Source organism: Canis lupus, chromosome 25 (genome assembly GCF_011100685.1).
Source record: "Canis lupus familiaris isolate Mischka breed German Shepherd chromosome 25, alternate assembly UU_Cfam_GSD_1.0, whole genome shotgun sequence".
In the NCBI taxonomy this organism is placed as follows: Eukaryota; Metazoa; Chordata; class Mammalia; order Carnivora; family Canidae; genus Canis; species Canis lupus.
In genome coordinates, this window is record NC_049246.1 from 37805549 (window position 1) to 37823905 (window position 18357).

Here is an 18357-nt window from a genome sequence, read left to right on the forward strand (position 1 = left end):
TCCAACATGGGGCTCGAACTCACAACCTTAAAATCAACAGATGCATGCTCTACCGACTGAACCAGCCATGTGCCCCTTAGCTTTTACAGCTTTTTAATATAAAAGATTATTAGAATGTTGAAATGTAGAATTTTAAAATAATGCAGTAAAAGATGTGCTTGTCCTTGGACTTGCGCCAATTCTACACTAAACCATTAGAGGTTCTCAAGACTGCAGACCTGTGTTCCTTAGTTTCCTTTCTAAGGAGAAACCCACCCCCTGTGTACCTGGAAACCCACCCCCTGTGTACCTGTGTACCTAATTTTTTTCTAATCTACACCTAATTTCTGAGCCCTTTCGTAAGAGGCTATCCACATGTTCATGGGACGCTTGGGTGGCTTAGTTGGTTAAGCATCCCGCTCTTGGTTTGAGCTCAGGTTGTGATCTCGGAGTCATGAGATTGAGCCCCCTTCAGGCTCCCCGTTCAGTGCAGAGTGTGCTTGAAGATTCTTGCTATCTCTCCTTCTTTCTCTCTCTCTCTGGAATAAATAAATCTTTTATTTTTTTTTTTTTAAGGAGAATACCCATTTTTTCTTTCCTGTTCTTTCTCTATCTCACAGTCCTTCTCTTCCTCCATTAGTTTACCTGAAAAGCTCTGTTGTCTCTATGGCGCTGAACAACCTCCATAAAATTATCTGCTAGACTTTTCAGGAAATAGGTTGAATGCATTTTGGAATTAATTTGGAGAGTTTCACAGATCCCGAGGGAAAGAAAAGCATGAACACAATTTTAATTTCTATTCCACTGATACAAATCCCAAATGTAGAAACAAAATGAACTCGTGCTGGAAGAAATACTATGCTTTAAACAGTTGATGCTGTTTCTAACAGGTTTAGATTGGCCAAGTTATCAGTTCTAGCCAACGTTTTACATTTTTGAAGAGAATGATTTATAAATATAATTCCAGCTTACTCTCTGTGCCACTGGGGTTTTTAAAACGATTTCATGCAAATTATAATAATTAATAATAATAAAGATTATAAAAGTGTTTTGTATCATTGTGAATTAAATACCATACTAAGAATGAGAAATTAAAAGAATAAGTTTGGTATTTTTATGATCAGTATGAGTTAAATGATAAATATATAAGCTATCACCTTATTTAGCTTTCTACATATATTACTGAACAGACTGTACTCATACAATTTATGATCTCTGGCCTTAAAAAGATAATGGCAGCATTTTCTTTAAATGCTCTGCACACTGCCAGTCCCCACCAGTTCTTTCTTGGACTCTGTGACATTGGTAACTTCTTATTCCTTTATGGAACACCATAGAATGTAGACTGCTCTCTCTACAATCTCTCAGATTGCTATAAATTCCTATTCACCACTTGCTTTTTAGATTTCTTCATCACTGATTAAATGAACTAATTCCTGGAAATTGCTCAAAATGGAGCCTGACACAGAACAAAAATTCAATAAATTTTTCACTTACTATTATCTTCATTGCTACTAACTGGACTCATTTGCCCCCTCATTTTAAGATTTTGTAGAAGTGGGGGCACCTGGGTGGCTCAGTGGTAGAGCATCTGCCGTTGGCTCAGGTCATGATCCCAGGGTCCTGGGATCGAGTTCTGCATCAGGCTCCCTGTTGGAAGCCTGCTTTTCCCTCTGCCTATATCTCTGCCCCTCTCTCTGTGTCTCTCATGAATAAATAAGTACAATCTTTAAAAAATTTTGTAGAGGTGTGATTTTTTAAAATTCGGATTACGTTGTAGTTAGAGCTTGAGTTTTCTTGTGTTTGCTTCCTTTAATATTTTACTTTATTTCCATTAAAAGAAACTTGAAAACATACCAAAGAAAATAAACTTTCATTATTATTTTAGGCATTCAGTCCCACTGCTTGGAAACTACGGAAAAATATTATGACCTAATGGTCTAATTCTGTATAAAATGCACATGCATTTATATACATTCATTTTATGTTAGCAGTGCATAGAAAAAACTCCAGAGAAGGAATAGATACTAGATTGTTAATGGTAGTTATCTCCAAGGTTGAGATTAGAGTGGACCTATCTTTACTTTTTAAGCAATATAGTTCCATAAAGAGTTTAAAGTTTCAGTAGTTTGTACTTTTGGATAATCATAAAAACAGGGCAGCCCCGGTGGCGCAGCAGTTTAGCGCCTCCTGCAGCCCGGGGTGTGATCCTGGAGACCCAGGATCAAGTCCCACATCGGGCTCCCTGCATGGAGCCTGCTTCTCCCTCTGCCTGTGTCTCTGCCTCTCTCTCTCTCTCTCTGTGTCTCTATGAATAAATAAATAAAAATTTTAAAGAAATCATTAAAACAATAAAAATTTTAAAAATACTTGATTCTCTTTCCAACTATATTGGATGGTTTCACACATTTTAGAGCTTTTGACACTGAATTTTTGGAGTGAGGTTCTTGAGAGGGTTGGGTACATGGCACTGGTCTCTATGTGACCATTCTTTCCCATTGGCTATATCTGATTACTTCTCTTTAGACAGTAACACTACTGTGTGTGTGTGTTTGTGTGTGTGTGTGTATGTGTGTATATACACATACAAATAGTACAGAGCCCAAATCTCATGTTATAATGATGAAGACATTATTGAGAAGAATTAAAAGTGTTTTCCACCTTGTTCATAGCCCTTTATACTACCCTAGCCCTGTCATCCATTAAGGCTTGCTCCCCATCCACTTCCCTGAGACTCTCACCTGGTTTGGCCTAAAATACTTGGTCTCATCATTTTGGCCAAGATCCTGCCTCTATCTCAATGGACTTTATGTTTGGAAGTGGACCATGATGTTGGACCCTAGAAGTTTTTCCATGTACTTGCTTCACTCCTTCAGCTGTCAGACGTCTGTGGGAACCCACTCCCTTGCTCCAGCCTCATCATGGGAACTGAATTCCTGAGCCAATTCATTTTTAAGGGGGCAGATTATCTGGAAGTATGGTTAAATTCTTGGGAAAAAAGAGGAATCAAAACAGAATAACCTGCAGCATTTGTACTTTATGTAAATGCCCAAAGCCTGGAGAATGCCTGGCTTTAACTGGAAACACTACCCCTTGACCAAAGCATAGCCAAGTCATGGTGATGTCGTTTAGGTGATAGACATTAAATAATACAAAGATGGAAGAAGAGGTGTCATTGTTGCTCTGGGACATCCAGACTGTCTACAAATGCCATCAACAAGAATGCAAGACTTTTTAAAAAGTAGAATAATGAAAATAACATGGGTATTTCATCCTTAATGTCCCTCAGAAAAGAAACAATTAGGAGGAGTGGGATCCACCTCAGCAGATTAAACCCAGTGATCCAGTCTGCTTCACTATGGGAAATTTGCCTCTAAGACCACCACCCAGACAGAAGGAAAGTTGGTTGACAATCTGAGCTCCCTCCTGAAATCCACCTCACCGTTGATACAGGGTTGAGCAAGGGGCAAACACAATCAAGAAATTTCTATCACTCAGCACCCTGGCAAAATTCAAAGGTCAGGTCAGAAATTATCAACAAGTATTTGTGATGAGTAAATCTTTTGCATCACTTTTCTGAACCTTTTCTAGGTCACAAACGTAGAATCTGATACCTGTTGACGTTCTTCCCAGGGGAATGTGTACAAGAACATGCAAGTTTGCATTCTGTCTCAGAGACTTCAAAGACACCCCCCAACCGCTGCTGCTTTTAAACTCAGGGAAGACCTTTGGTTGGGTTGATTGAGTCCCACATCTGGCTCTCCACAGGGAGGCTGCTTCTCCCTCTGCCTATGTTTCTCTCTCTCTGTATCTCTCATAAATAAATAAATAAATAAATAAACAAACAAATAAATAAATAAATAAAATATTTGAAGGAAAAAAAAAAAAGACTCTAAATCCTATTCTGAAAAAGCTAAAGCCCGGTAAGAAAATATCCTTTTGCATTGACCATATAAAAGCAAGGAATTGTTAATATAGAACTAAAAATAATCAGGAGGGAAATGATGACCTTGAACACTGCTTTATCAGACGACAGATGGCCAGGTGAAGGTCCTAAGAAACAACTCACGTCAATTGGAAATGATGTGTAAGCCTCACCCCTCCCCTCCAAAAAAGAAGAAGAAATAACTTATATCTCATAGCTATAGTTTTGGAAGTTCCTAGCCAATAGAAATAATAATGATGGTCAAAGTAAAAACCATTGACTGTATACCTACCCCATTCCAGAACTCAGGCACAAGCTTTGTTTATTTAATAAGTAATTACTGAGAATTTTAGTGGCCATTTGTTTTTAAGAGAGAGTCGGGACTGAGGCAGAGGAAGAGAGTGAATCTTAAGCAGGCTCCACACTCCAGCACAGAGCCTGACATGGGGCTCGACCTCATAACCCTGAGACCATGACCTGAGCCAAAACCAAGGATCAGAGGCTCAACCGACTGAGCCACCCAGATGCCCCTTAGTGGCCATTTTAAGTAAGTTAATACATAGAGCTTAGAAGAAAGCTTGACACTTAGCAAGTATTCTAGATAAGTCTGCTATTATTATTTCAGTCAGGAAGTACAACGGAGCTAGTGGGTTTATATAAAAAGGCCTCCCTCCAAAGACAACTGACACCACCCCTCCCTGAAAAGCCAGTGATGCGCCCCAGAGATCTGCATGAGAACCTAATATTCCCCTAACAGCTTAAATGTTGGTTAAGTCTGCCAAAAGGTACATTTAGCATAAACATCAAAAACACTGCTGAAACCCGGGATTGAACCAGGGACCTTTAGATCTTCAGTCTAACGCTCTCCCAACTGAGCTATTTCAGCTTGCTCAGGCAGCTGTTCCTGTAGAACTATAATGGAATATATTTGTGCTATAACAGTAAAAAAAAAAAAAAGTCAATATTCTGGTTCAGCTGGAGGTAGACATTTAACAAATAGTACAGAGGTGTGAGGCAAGGTCCCTGTCTCTTTCTTCCATTTTTAAAAGATTTAAAAAAATTTATTCATGAGAGACAGAGAGAGAGAGAGAGGCAAGAGACATAGGCAGAGGGAGAAGCGGGGAGCTCCATGTGGGACTCGATCCCAGGACCCACAGGATCATGCCCTGAGTTGAAGGCAGACGCTCAACCACTGAGCCACCCAGGAGTCTCAAGGTCCCTGTTTCTAAACTTGAAGTAATACATAATTTCACTTTTTTCGGTTATGTTTTTAACTGCCCTGAAATCTGTGTTTCCCATTTAAAAACATATCATGGGCTCTTCTTGTGTCAAAAAAAAAAAAAAAAAAAAACATCTTTAGTTGGCATGTCTGTCTAATATATGCTTAATTTCTAGAAAACTGGCAGCACAGTCCACTTAAATAATGAAATATCAATCTCCATAAAAGCAGTGTCCGCCTAGACGTGTAGACTTAGCCAGGATTGGAAACCAGCTGAGGACTACAGCTCCAAGGAGACTGCGAAGGGGAAATGGCAGCCACAAAGGGAATAAGACAGATGAAGTAAACTGAAAAGCTGTGGTAGCAGGGTAATGGGCTTCCAAAGACGCCCATGTTCTAACCAACCCCCCAGAAAACACAGCGTGTTCAGGTCGCCGGCAAAGGAGAGGGAAGTAGCTCATCAGTTGAGCTGACATGAGGAGAGGATCCTGGATTATCCAGGTGGGCCCAAGGTAATCACAGCAGTCCTTCCAAGTGAAACAAAGAGGCCGGCCAGACAGAAGCCAAGAGATGGCAGCGTGAGAGGGAGGCCACCTGGCATTGCTGGATTGGAAGAGCAGAAGGGCCCTAAGGAACGGGATGACCAGAGGACACTGGACAAAGCAAGCACAAAGGGGCAGCCCCATTGACATGGTGGTTTCAGCCCACGGATGCTAATTTTGGTCATCTCATCTCCACAGCTGTAAGAAATTAAATTGGCGTTGTAGCCAGTCACTAAGTTTGTGCTAATTTGTTACAGCAGCAATAAGAAACTATGATAAGTTCATAAAAAATGCATTTATTAGTGCCAAGGAGGGAACAAATGTGAGACTCCTCTCCTCACCACCACGCCACAATGGGGAGTCAGAGCTGGCTGAAGAAGAGGTGGCTCTTCCCGCTGGTGGCAGAGAAGTTCACTGGGGAGTCATAGGCCAGAGCTCGTCTGCAGTCAGCAAGTGGAGGCTGACCAGTGGGGGCTTGTCCACTGCTGTACCCTCTAAATTCTCTGGAGAGGAAGCACCAGTGGGTCTTCTGCAAGCCCCTGGCAGCTGTGCTTTTCTTTACCCCCAAGTTTTTATTTAAATTCCGGTTAGTTAAAAAATAAAAAAATAAAAAATAATAAATTCCAGTTAGTTAACATAGAGCGTAATATTAGTTTCAGGTATAGAATTAAGTGAGCCCATCACCTGTTCAGCCCACGTCCCCAACCATCTCCCCTTTAGTAACCATCGGTTTGTTCTCTAGAGTTAAGAGTTTGTGTCTTGGCTTGCCTCTCTTTTTTCTCCCACTATGTTCATTTGTTTTGTTTCTTAAATACTATATATGAATGACATCATATGGTATTTGTCTTTCTCTGACTGATTTATTTCGTGTAGCTTAATACACTCTGGCTCCATCCACATTGTTGCAAATGGCCAGATTTTATTCCCTTTTTCACTGAGTAATACTCTACCTCTTCTTTATCCGTTCATCAGTCAATGGATATTTGGGCTATTTCCATAATTTGACTATTGTTGACGATGCTGCTACAAACACCGGGGTGCGTGTGTCCCTTCAAAATAGTATTTTTGTATTGTTTGGGTAAATACCTAGTAGTGTAATTGCTAAATCATAGAGTGGTTCTATTTTTAAGTTTCTGAGGAACCTCCATATTGCTCTCCAGAGTGGCTGCACCAGTTTGCATTCCCACCAACAGTGCAAGAGGGTTCTTCACCAACACCTGTTGTTTCCTGTCTTGTTAATTTTAGTCATTCTGACAGGTGTGAGGTGATATCTCACTGTGGTTTTGATTTGCACGTCCCTGATGCTGAGTGGTGGTGAGCATCTTTTCATGTGTCTGTTGGCCATCTGTATGTCTTTTTTGGAGAAATGTCTGTTCATGTCTTCTGCTGCCCATTTTTTAACTGGATTATTTTGTTTTTGCTATGCTTTTCAGTGAAAGAGAAATCCCTTCCTCTACATGCCACCTAGCAAAGGAGATATTGTTAGAGGGGAGCTACAGTATCACCGAGCAGGACAAAGAAGACTGGAAAACAAGGCACTGATTGATACTGGTAGAGCGTACTGATCCTGCTTTCGTAAACAAAACTGGATATGTGATATATGTGCATAGATATTATAATAATATTTGTTCACACTTATTATGTATTTACTCTGCATACCAGGAGCAACTCTAAGCATTATGCATATATTAACTCATTTGCTTTTCATAATAACCTTCAACTGAAGAAATCACTGTTCTATGAATGAAGAAGCTGACACACCACACTATTAAAGAACTTTCCCCAGATTACATGACTAGTAAGTGGCAGAACAAGAATCACGATGGCTTCATAAGCATGGAAAAAAGAAACAAGAAATATATATATATATAAAAGCCAACTGAATCTTAGAATCTTAGAATGTATGATATCTGAAATTCTAATAACTTAAATGCTTTATTTTATGTCTCCAAGGAATTCTATAGTTTGAAAATAAGTTATCTTTGGTGAGTTAAAGTCTCATATTCTTTTATCCTAAATAATTAAAAAAATCTATAAACTCAATAAATAGGGTCGGTAGGGTTGTAGCTAAATTCTAGTATTGGTTTAAAATAGATTCTATGTGATTTGACATAGGAGACTGAGTCTAACATCATTTTTCACGGTCGCAAATTTCTACACTTCTTAGATATTTAGGTAGGATCGGTGTGGTAAGAATCTGGTGACTAGTTTCTCTGGGCCTCAGTTCCCTCATCTGTAAAGTGGAGATGATATCTGTTAGGGCTGAATTGTTCGCACCCCCAAAATTCCGATATTGAAATCTCGACTCCTAGTACCTCGACATGTTACTGTATCTAGAGAGGACATCTGAAGGGGTGATTAAATTAAAATAAGGCTGTTAGAATGGAACCCCAATCCACTCTGACTGGTGCCCTTATTAGAAGAGATATCAGGGTGCTCCTGCAAGAAGGAGCAGCATGTGAAGACAAAGCCACAAGAGTGCAGCCAAGGAGAGAGGCCCTCAGAGGGAGCCAACCCTGCTGCACCTTGACTAGGACTTCCAGCTTCCAGACTTCCAGCTTCCAGAATGGTGAGAAAATCCATTTCTGTCACTTAAAGCACCCATCCTGAGCTATTTCGTTATGGCAGCTCCAGTAAACTAATACAATACCCGATGTACAGAGTAAAGAAGATTGAGCAAGGTCATCTATGTCAAAGGTACTAGATAAATATCCATGGTAATGGTAGTGGGAGTAATACACAGATGTGAAACCAAAGACAGAATTCGAATTTTTTTTCAGATTTTATTTTTAATTTCAAGGATTGACTCTCTATTAATCCCTTTGTATTGTGCAGTAAATGTTTATAAAAGGAAAGAAGCGCACTTCTGTCCCAAATGTAAACCTTCTAATTAATATGGCAGATACTTTGGGGATATAAAACATTTTCCAAAGTAACAAAGTCTTTTGTCCAAAACTTGGGGTCTGATAATCAGATAATCACTGTAGTTACAATTTCTTTCTATAACAGTTTGGTAGAAAAATCTATTTTTTAAATAATAGAACATTGCTTCAGCTCCTGGTGAGGCATAGTTCATTTCCAAATGTTTCTTTGGACTATAAAGCTAAATCGTTCTATGTCAGGATACCTTCAAGCTGTGGATACCAGACATTAGAGTTCAAGAGGCCTAACCCTTTGAATGAAAAATAAAATGACATTTTTTAGCAAACCTCTGAATGCTGTGGAAAAACAGCTTTTACCAAAATGAAACCCCAAAAAATGTTAGAATGAAGGACTAAGAATCTTTAAAACCAATCTTCTCAAGTCTATGTCATTTCTCTTGAACAGCTTTGCTCATACAGGCCTGTTGCCCAGAACTGGTTTTCCTCAGGATACACCATGGTGGTATTAGACTTAAAACAACCCTGTTTTGGATTTCTTTTCCAAACTGGCTTTCTTTATGAATGCATCCACAGAGGCTTCCTTCTCCTATGTGGCTTGCCATTCCATTTATCCCAACATAAGTGAAACACTGGCTCTAGGAGGCAAAAACCTGAGATTCTAATTTATTAATAATGACCGCCCTCAGTCAAGGAAATTAATTCATGGCATGTCAAGTATCAGGAATTCTGATGTTCACGTATTAATAGGTACATTTCACAAAGCTTGCTTTCATCTGCTTCATATTCCTGTTTATTCTCTTCTAGTGCATCAGTCCACAGTAGGGATTACCTGGGAGACCTGGCCAGGTAGCTCCAGGCTAGTCCAGGCAGCTGTGCTGGTGTGAGCTACCTACAAGGCAAGCCCCACCTGCTGCAGTCTTGAGCCTCCCTCCATGTGACTGCTCACATTAGGGACACAGCTGCCATGGCCCCATTTGCCTCCCTGCCCAGGCACCACCTCACAATCCTGCAGACTCCCGAATCCTCCTGACCCAGGTGGTCAGGTTGAGACCCTAGCTCCAAGGGCAGAATAATGGAATGGACCAGGACCATCTGGGCTTTCAAGTTTCCAAGTTTGAGCCACATGATCATTCCGTGACCTGAGCTGGAATCTGACCCAAGGTCCATATATCCTTCACACTAGGAGATTCCAGACTTCCCCAGATCATTTATTCCTAGAAAGTGGATAGAGTACCTTTTAGAAGCTGTGTTGACTACTATGGGTGAGTCCATTCATTGTGGATTTGCCATACCAAATGCAGTTTTGGTTGTGAACATGACCTAGCTGTGACCTTAGTGTCATGTCTTTCACACAGTGGAACAAACAGCCCGTTGGCCTTCGATTACATTCTTACTTCCAATTGGCCATATTGAAATCTTATAGTCGAACATCTCTGGGCCTCAGTTTCCTTAGTTCTGAACTAGGTCATTCAGATCCTGGCCAGGTCTGACTTCTAGGATTCCATGGGTCATTAGCCATGGGGTGGGACAGAAGAGACCAGGGGGCTGAGGGGTGGTTATGACCATCAGAGAACAACCCTCAGGACTCAGGTTGGTGCCCCTGTGCCTGAAAGACTTGTAGCTTCTACCAAAAGTCTTAATCCCTATGTGCCGTGTTCTCCCGGTATGTTTCTCCGCTGCTGCTGACTGATTCACCATTGACAGGCTGTGTATTTTAAGGTAACTTCTCATTAGAGGTGCTAGATTTTCACCAGTGAATTTACAGTTAATGGAGCTAGGAGCTCTTTTGTGGCACAAACCAGAGCATCTCTCATGCTCTGAATCACAGTGGAATGAGCCTCTAATAGGCTCCATAGGACCCTGGTTTCCAATACATCAAGTCAAGTGTTAAAGAATTCCAAAAAAAGTAACTAGAAACTGTGGTTTAAATACCAACTTAAGTTATAAATTGCTTCCACCTAGGGAATTTTAATTGGTCATGAAATTCTTTTAAAGTTCATAAAAATTTTAAACCAAATAACAAGGAACTTCATCTGATTAAAAGAAAAGGCTGTCCATCATGATTCTGTTGTGTTAGGTGCCAGAGTGATTGATTAGAACAGCTGTGAGGTGCCTTGAAATGATCTTCTAAACTGGGGTTTCCTGCCCCCTGCCCCCATAGACTTTCTTACCCAAACTTTGTGAGTTTTTGAGTTACCCTTAACTTGTATGATACAGTTGGTCACAACCGCCAGGTTACTTCATGAGCCTCAAAAAGCCCAGTAATTCACTTCCCACTTTTCTGTCAAGATCTAGAACCTTTGAATTGGCCCTTGGTTAACTGTCAGGTGACCTTTGCCACCTAGAAAGCAATATTTAAGGGGATGACCTCTCTTGACTCTACTTCCTTCCCCTCCACACCAGTGAATTTGATTATGAAAATTAATCCTTGGGAAGCTAAGGGAGGGACAAAACTGTGTGTAACAGTTGACAAAGTTTGAACACAAGGTTTCTATGTCTCAGGCCACTCCCTTGCTAGGAAAATCCTCATTTTCCAAAGTAGATCTTCAGACAGTTTTGGAAGTGCCCCTGACTTTCTTTAGCATTTGAAATAACAAACTGCTTCTTAGGCCCTCCTCTTTTTTCTTAACCCTACAACCTGTTAAAGTATACAACCACATATAACCTTTGAGGGCCTGGCTCTCAAGACAGACATGTGATCACTCTTCAAAGAAACATTGAGAATCATTACTTTCTATCCTGTGATTATATCTTATTTTCTTCTTCTACATTCTTCTCTTCAATAGAATTCTCTTATTTTCTGAGGAAAAGCTTTTTTACTCTCATTTAAAACCTCACTCCAGGGGTGCCTAGGTGGCTCAGTGGCACCTTCTGCCTTCGCTTCAGATCATAATCTCGAGTCCTAGGATTGAGCCCCATGCCAGGCTCTCTGCTCAGCGGGGAGTCTGGTTCTCCCTCTCCCTCTGTACTCTCTCTCTCTCTTTCAAATAAATAAGTAAAATCTTTTAAAAATAAATTTTAAAAATAAAGCCATACTCAAAGCAATCCACCAACCACAAGACTTTCATGTGTAAGAGGAAAAACCACCTCCAGTGGAAAAGATACTTGTGCTCAGCCCTGGAGAGACCCCTAGAACCACATCATAGTTCCAACAGCCCAAAGTCCTCACGGTTAATGTAAGAGAAATACTGTGTGGGCTGGTGACCAGTGTTATTCCCTTCCCTCTTGGTGTCTGCTCCTTCTCTAGGGGACTTTCAGGTACCCTTCTGCACCTACTCTCACCTGTCCTCTTTGAGCTTTCTACTGTGGAATCCAACATCTCTTTCTCTGGTCTTTTACTCTCCCCCCAACCTGAAAAGTATCTATTAAGGCTGGGACCTTACATGATGGTGATAAACTATCAAAATTATTTGGTAGTGCTACACCTAGGCAAGTTTCCTTAAAGCAATAAGTCTTAGCTAAGGGAAATGTTGGTAATGGTGGAAAATTCAAGTCCATGTCAAGTTTTCAGGACTGAGACTCTGTATTATGGCACACTTGAAAACTTACTTGAAAACTTTAACTTGATTAAACTTTAATCAGTTTAATCAGATTCTGGGCTTTCCAGCATTTCCACCATGACCTTGAAGCCTGTCTCACCATTTCTCCACCATGACCTTGGAAGCCAGTCTCACCATTTCTTGGTGCTCCCTATTACATGCAGGCAGAGAATTTTGAATGGCTTCAAGATATTCTAGGATTTAAAAAAGAAACTACACAAAGTCATTTAATATGATTTAGTTTTGATAATTCAAGCACCAGAACACCAGAACAATGCAATTCTTCTAAGGGCCCTGGGACCTCCTTTTTATATAGAGATGTAGAAACTGAAAAATTAAATGACTTTGGTCGGGATGGAACAAAAAGTCAATAATAGAGTAGAGAAGTGCAGCCATATTCTGTAAGTCTTTTTTTTTTGAATATTTTATTTATTTATTCATGAGAGACACAGAAAGAGAAAAGCAGAGACAAAGACAGAGGGAGAAGTAGTCTCCATCCAGAAAGCCCGACGTGGGACTTGATTCTGGGACTCCAGGATCATGCCCTGAGCCGAAGGCATATGCTCGACCTCAACCGCTGAGTCACCCAGGCATCCTTATTCTGCAAGTCTTGATCTATTAATCAACTAGGACACAGATCTGCTGTCTAAAAGAGGCAGGAGAATAAAGATTCAGCTTGGTGGCATTATAGGCTTAGAAGTCAATAGCATGTAGTAAGACTGCAGCAATTGAAAATACTCTGCTATTCAAAACTTGTTCACTATTGAAACATTTTAATACTATAGCAAATCCTGCCTAAAATGTAATCTGAGATTATTTGCTTCAGAAGTATTCATTTGATTAGAAGAAGTGTAATGTCGTTCTCAGTTTAATGGGAATGATGGGTGTTTAGTCACATGCAGCCCCAAATCCCAAGAGAGTAATTCTATATAATTTACCATCAATAGTTAATTCTTGTAAGCTATTGAAGAGAGAAGAATTAAAAGCAACTCTGAAATTAGAAAGTTATGCCCATCAAAACCAAAAGCTTTTCTTTCATTTCTTTGGAAATTCTAAGTCACAATTGAGATCACCCATTTTAAAACCAATTCAGCCAGTTGCCTTTAGAAATGGATAAACAACTATCGACTGTGTGTAGCCTAGGTATCTCTCATGGAGTTGAATCACATGGTGCGTTGGGGTAGACACAGCTTAAATTGGATATCCTGTGAATGAGCAACCCACTTACAGAAATATTTTTCTATATTAAATGTATCTTTCCCAGAAAAGTCAACTTTTGCTTGGATTGGTGCACTATTGCCCACAACAGCAAACAGATCAGTGTATTTTATTCTCAACCATACTATGACGGATCCTGCTTAGGAACAACAAAATGAGACCCACTTATTTTTGATGAACCCCATTTTCACCACCACAATGGTTGGGAAGTTGGCAAGGCTTGCCTGCTCCTGAGGTAGCAGGGGCTGCAGGTACTTAGGTCTCTACAATTAATTTTTTTTTTTTAGGTCTCTGCAATTAAAACACAACCACACTTTCTTATGACAACCATTTGAACACAATGACATGTCACTTAATACATGCTTGACCTTTTGGCCAAAGAGCAAATGTTGAAAGCACACTGAGATTTATATCCCCTTGGAACATTTGAATGAAAGTCGGCACAAGGATCTTCTGGTTAACAGTGACACATAAATGCAAGCACCAGAAGGAGGCGGAGCTTTCATTTCTCAAGTCTCATTTGTGTATGTCCTTCCCATCCTAGGCCCTTAATGGAAGCTCCACCCATCACAAAACAGCCTTCCCTTGGGCACTGGGCCCACGGACCACACTGGACAATTCGCTATTGGCCTGACTCTAAGGGTAGCTCTTATTGGAATGAGATAAGTTGGCATTGCTTCACTACTTTTCTGAGAATTTAGAAGATCCATGGTTAATAATGTGGAGGGTGTTTTCCAGTCTTTTTGGTTTGCCTGCTGCATCTTGATAAAGCCAATATAGACTTGAATTTCCTAAGTTATAAGGGAGCCAAATAACACTTTACCATTTTGTTGTTTCTCAGTAAGGTTTTCTTCAACCCTAAGGAAGGATGCTGTTTGTGTTAAAGTCGTTTTTAATCCTTAACGCACACATACACAAAATGCCCTCTCTCTCCTTGCTAGAGATACTAATTTCAAGCAGCATAATATCCCAAATGACTGAATGCAGACATCATAAATGGGCTAAAGACATATAAAATGGCACTTCACAAAGAAGGAATGCACATGCCCAATGAATACATGAAAAAAAAACTTAGTCCTACTAATAAGGATGAAAATGCAAATAGAGTGATGACTTGTTTTTTTTCTCCTATCAAACTGTCAAACAATTTGTTTCAATGATGGTACTAAATGTTGGCAAAAGCTAGATGAGCCAGACAGTCTTGTGCACTACTGGAGAGAATGAAGTAAGAGAACATTTCTGAGGAGCACACTGACCACCTATATCAGGGCCTTCTAGAAGGCAAAGGAACTTTTGTCTCTATATTTCACTGCTAGAAGCCTGTGACAAAGAATGCTAGCTGGCCCCAAGTATCCAGTCTCCTTTTCTTCTCTTAGAAAAAAAAATTAGCTAGGTTCATAGAATTAAAACTAGATTTCCCAGCTTCAACAACGTTAGTAGAGAAAAACAAATAGGATATAAAACCTTAAATACAGTTAATTTGTTTTGAAAAAAAGTTCTACATATTTAGCCATAAGAAAAGAATAAACAAATATAAGGCAAGAGTTTAGCAACAAGTACCTCTAAGAGGTCAGATTATGAGTAACATTTCTTTCTTTCTTTTTTTATATCTTCTATACTTTCCCCCCAAATGCCAATGTTAAAACCAGAAAAATAAAAATAAAAAATATACCACTGAGAGACAGAGGCTGATATGATTCACAAATGTTATGCAAGTGTCAATACAGCAAGAATCCCTATCATATTACATGATAATCATAGACATAGCAGCATGACAAATAGTGCAGGACAAATAATGCATGCTAAACATTTTGCTCTTTAAACATTTATTTTAAAAATTATTGTTTCAAAAGGAAATAGTGATTTCTTAATCACTGTCATCTTAAAATTTCCATTCTAGATAGATACTTTGGATAAAGGTATTACAGGGGTGTTTCACAGTGCTTAGGGTCCACTCTAGGAGGTCACGTTTATTTTTTTTTAAGTTTTTATTTATTTATTCATGAGAGACACACAGAGAGAGGCAGAGACACAGGCAGAGGGAGAAGCAGGCTCCCTGCAGGGAGCTTGATGTGGGACTTGACCCCAGGACTCTGGGATCATGCCTTGAGCTAAAGGCAGACAGTCAGCCTTTGAGCCACCCAGGCATCCCCTAGAAGGTCATGTTTAAAGAAAAAGATGAGTGCCTGGGTGGCTCAGTCAGTTAAGCATTTGACTTCAGCTCAGGTCATGATCTCAGGATCCTGGGATTGAGCCCTGTATTGGGCTCTATGCTTATCCCTCTCCCTCAGCATCTCCCCTGCTCATTCTTTCTCTCTCTCAAATAAATAAAATCTTTAAATTAAAAAAATTAAAAAAAAATAAAGAAGCACCATCCAACAACCAACAGCAATGGAAAGGGAAGTCTAGTCTTACCAGGTGCACCTCAAAGCACATCAAAAGGGTTAAAGGTCATAACTCAGCTGAGTCCCTTCTTCTGCTTCCTAATTCTGTTGAGGAAACTCTCATACACCAAACCCTTTCTCTCTTCTTAGCACCAACTTAAGCACCATTTTTTCCCTCTGGTCAGAATCTTTTTTTTATGTGGCTTAATCTAATCTCCATTCTGCCCAACATGGACTTCTCCTCCTTTGTGATTAGAAGGTAGAGCAGGCGGTAGGGAGAAAGGGACCTGGCTAACAGAGGATTTTCTGTAGCAAATGGGGAAGGGAGGAGTACACATAGGGCTAATAAGATTTATCCCAGCAAGTAAGGAGCAACTCTACCCCAAAACAAGTGATTGGATCCCTTTGATGGGCTACAGATTAATTATATGGAGAGTATAATTATATGGAGAGTATTAGTCAATCACTCTTTCTGACTTCATCAATACAAGCTGTGAATTTGGTCAATACAAGTGCTTCCATTTTTGAAAAATGTCTCGTGACAATATAGGAAACCTATTCTTGAAACTTATTGTGGAATAACAAAATTCTGACAACACCCACACACAAATCACAGTTTCTACTGAAGAAAGGTAGAGCTAATGGAATTACTGGACTGTCACCACATCATAAAATAGTAACTTAGAATTCCCAAAATCACTTTTTTTGAAGCTAAGAAGAGACCTACGCTATTAACCTAAAGTTATTAATAGTTTTTCTCTGTTAAACAGTACCAAGAATTATAACTCATGTAATAAAAATCTCATTTCACTGACATTAATGGCATTCTCAGGGTTGTAAAAAGCATTGCATATTCCTTTGAAAATGAGAGTAAAACTCTTTGCACCAAATTTTTGATATTCTTAAAACTTTTAGAAGCATCTTATAATTCATTTTGTCTGATTGCATATATATTAATTGTAAGTCGGTAAAAAAAATCACACTTTTTTACCACACAAAAAATAACAATACTAAGTGGGAAGAATAAGCTCTTAAAGAGCAGCTAGGTCTCCTTATCCTGCCCCTGTGTTGCCACTGCAAGCCAAAATTTGACATTTCACTTAACAATGACAAACTGTTTTCAATAAAATGGGCACTACTGCCTCCGAGTGGTGGGTCATTCTCAGAGTTTAAATTTCATTAATTTCAAATCCTCTCAGCCTAACAGGAGAGAATTTTGAGACTGACGAGGTATATATCGTTTCAAGTCTAAATTCTGAACATGATATTGTAGTTTAAGGACATGAAGAGTATCTTTTATTTAGAAAAGTGTATGAACAACTCATAAATGTGTGAGGTTGGCTGGCTTTGTCCATAAAATCTGTGTTCCACAGAGAGCAGAGGAGTCTCATTTCTCACTGCTTTCCAGGTGATGCTGCTTGACATTCATGTTTTGCTGGTGGCACTTTCACCTCCAATCATCAGAAACACTGAGCCACCAGGTGTATGGAACTCATCACTCATGAAATGCTCTGTGGAGAGAAAAGCATTATTTTAAATTATTAATTCATCAGACTGGGATTTTTCTATTTGCTATTTCTAATGGTAGAATGGTAGTGAAGTTTAGTTTGTCAAAAATAATAAAGATTTTGGATGATGGTTCTGAGGAATGGTCTGAGCAAGTGATATGGGCAAGTAGCTGTTCCCACAAATTGCACAAACTTGTTAAAAATTAGCAGCTAACAATATAGTTTGCCCAAATCAAATGTGATATAATTAGTACATTAGATTTTGAATGACATAGTAGATAAAAGGTACCTCTATCTTTTCGTCCACTCTGAAATGAACCAAACACATGAAGGGAAATAAACAATAATGGCAACTCAGTCCTTGAGGAGAATGGAAAACGCTAAATAACCAAATCATGGAGAGATCTGGGAACTTTGGGAAGAGAGCTGGCATGAAGCCAATGACTTCTAGTATGGAACAAAAGGATCTATGTGCTTGGGCTGGGCTAGGGGATACACTAGAATCTTGAATTTCACTTGAATCCACGGAGTGGCAGGGAACAGGTAAGAATGTCATAGATAAATGAAACAGCTAACCCAGTTATTTAGACAAACAAACAAATCCAAATGAAGCACACAAAAAATAAAGAGTGAAAAATGATAGAGCTAAAAGGATGATTTCAATGGTTCTCCCTTCCTTCCTTTCTTTCTTTTTGTCTTTCTTTCTTTTTTCCCTTCTTACCCCGTATATATTACCTTTATACCAGTCTACTCCTTCAGTGTCAAAGGGGGATGGGAAGATCGCAACTCCCAGGCATCCCACAAAGTAGGCAGGTCACCTTAGATGCAACCTTTACCCACTCAAAAATTCATCTCACATTAGCAATGAGGATTTGGGCATCACTCTGTATTGTCATTTTCCTTACTCATAAGTCTAAGCTTAGCATCCAACAGTTGTTTCTTTTTTGTATATAAAGTGTTTTTTAAAGATTTTATTTATTTATTCATGAGAGACACAGGCAGAGGGAGAAGCAGGCTCCATGTAGGGAGCCTGACGTGGGACTCGATCCCGGTTCTCCAGGATCTCGCGCTGGGCCAAAGGTGGTGCTAAACCGCTGAGCCACCCAGGCTGCCCCAGTTGTTTCTTTAAATACAAAATGAGTTCTAGCAATTTTGGGCTGG

The 18357-nt window shown here is 39.6% G+C and overlaps 2 non-coding genes across 2 annotated transcripts; both read right to left on the reverse strand.

The window, feature by feature from the left end:
- Positions 1-4717: 4717 nt before the first annotated feature.
- Positions 4718-4790, reverse strand: TRNAF-GAA. The gene has a single exon. It is a non-coding gene; the product is annotated as a tRNA-Phe (tRNA).
- A 13178-nt stretch (positions 4791-17968) lies between these two features.
- On the reverse strand, positions 17969-18118 carry LOC119866001. Its single transcript, XR_005378949.1, has one exon. It is a non-coding gene; the product is annotated as a U12 minor spliceosomal RNA (small nuclear RNA).
- Positions 18119-18357: the final 239 nt, after the last annotated feature.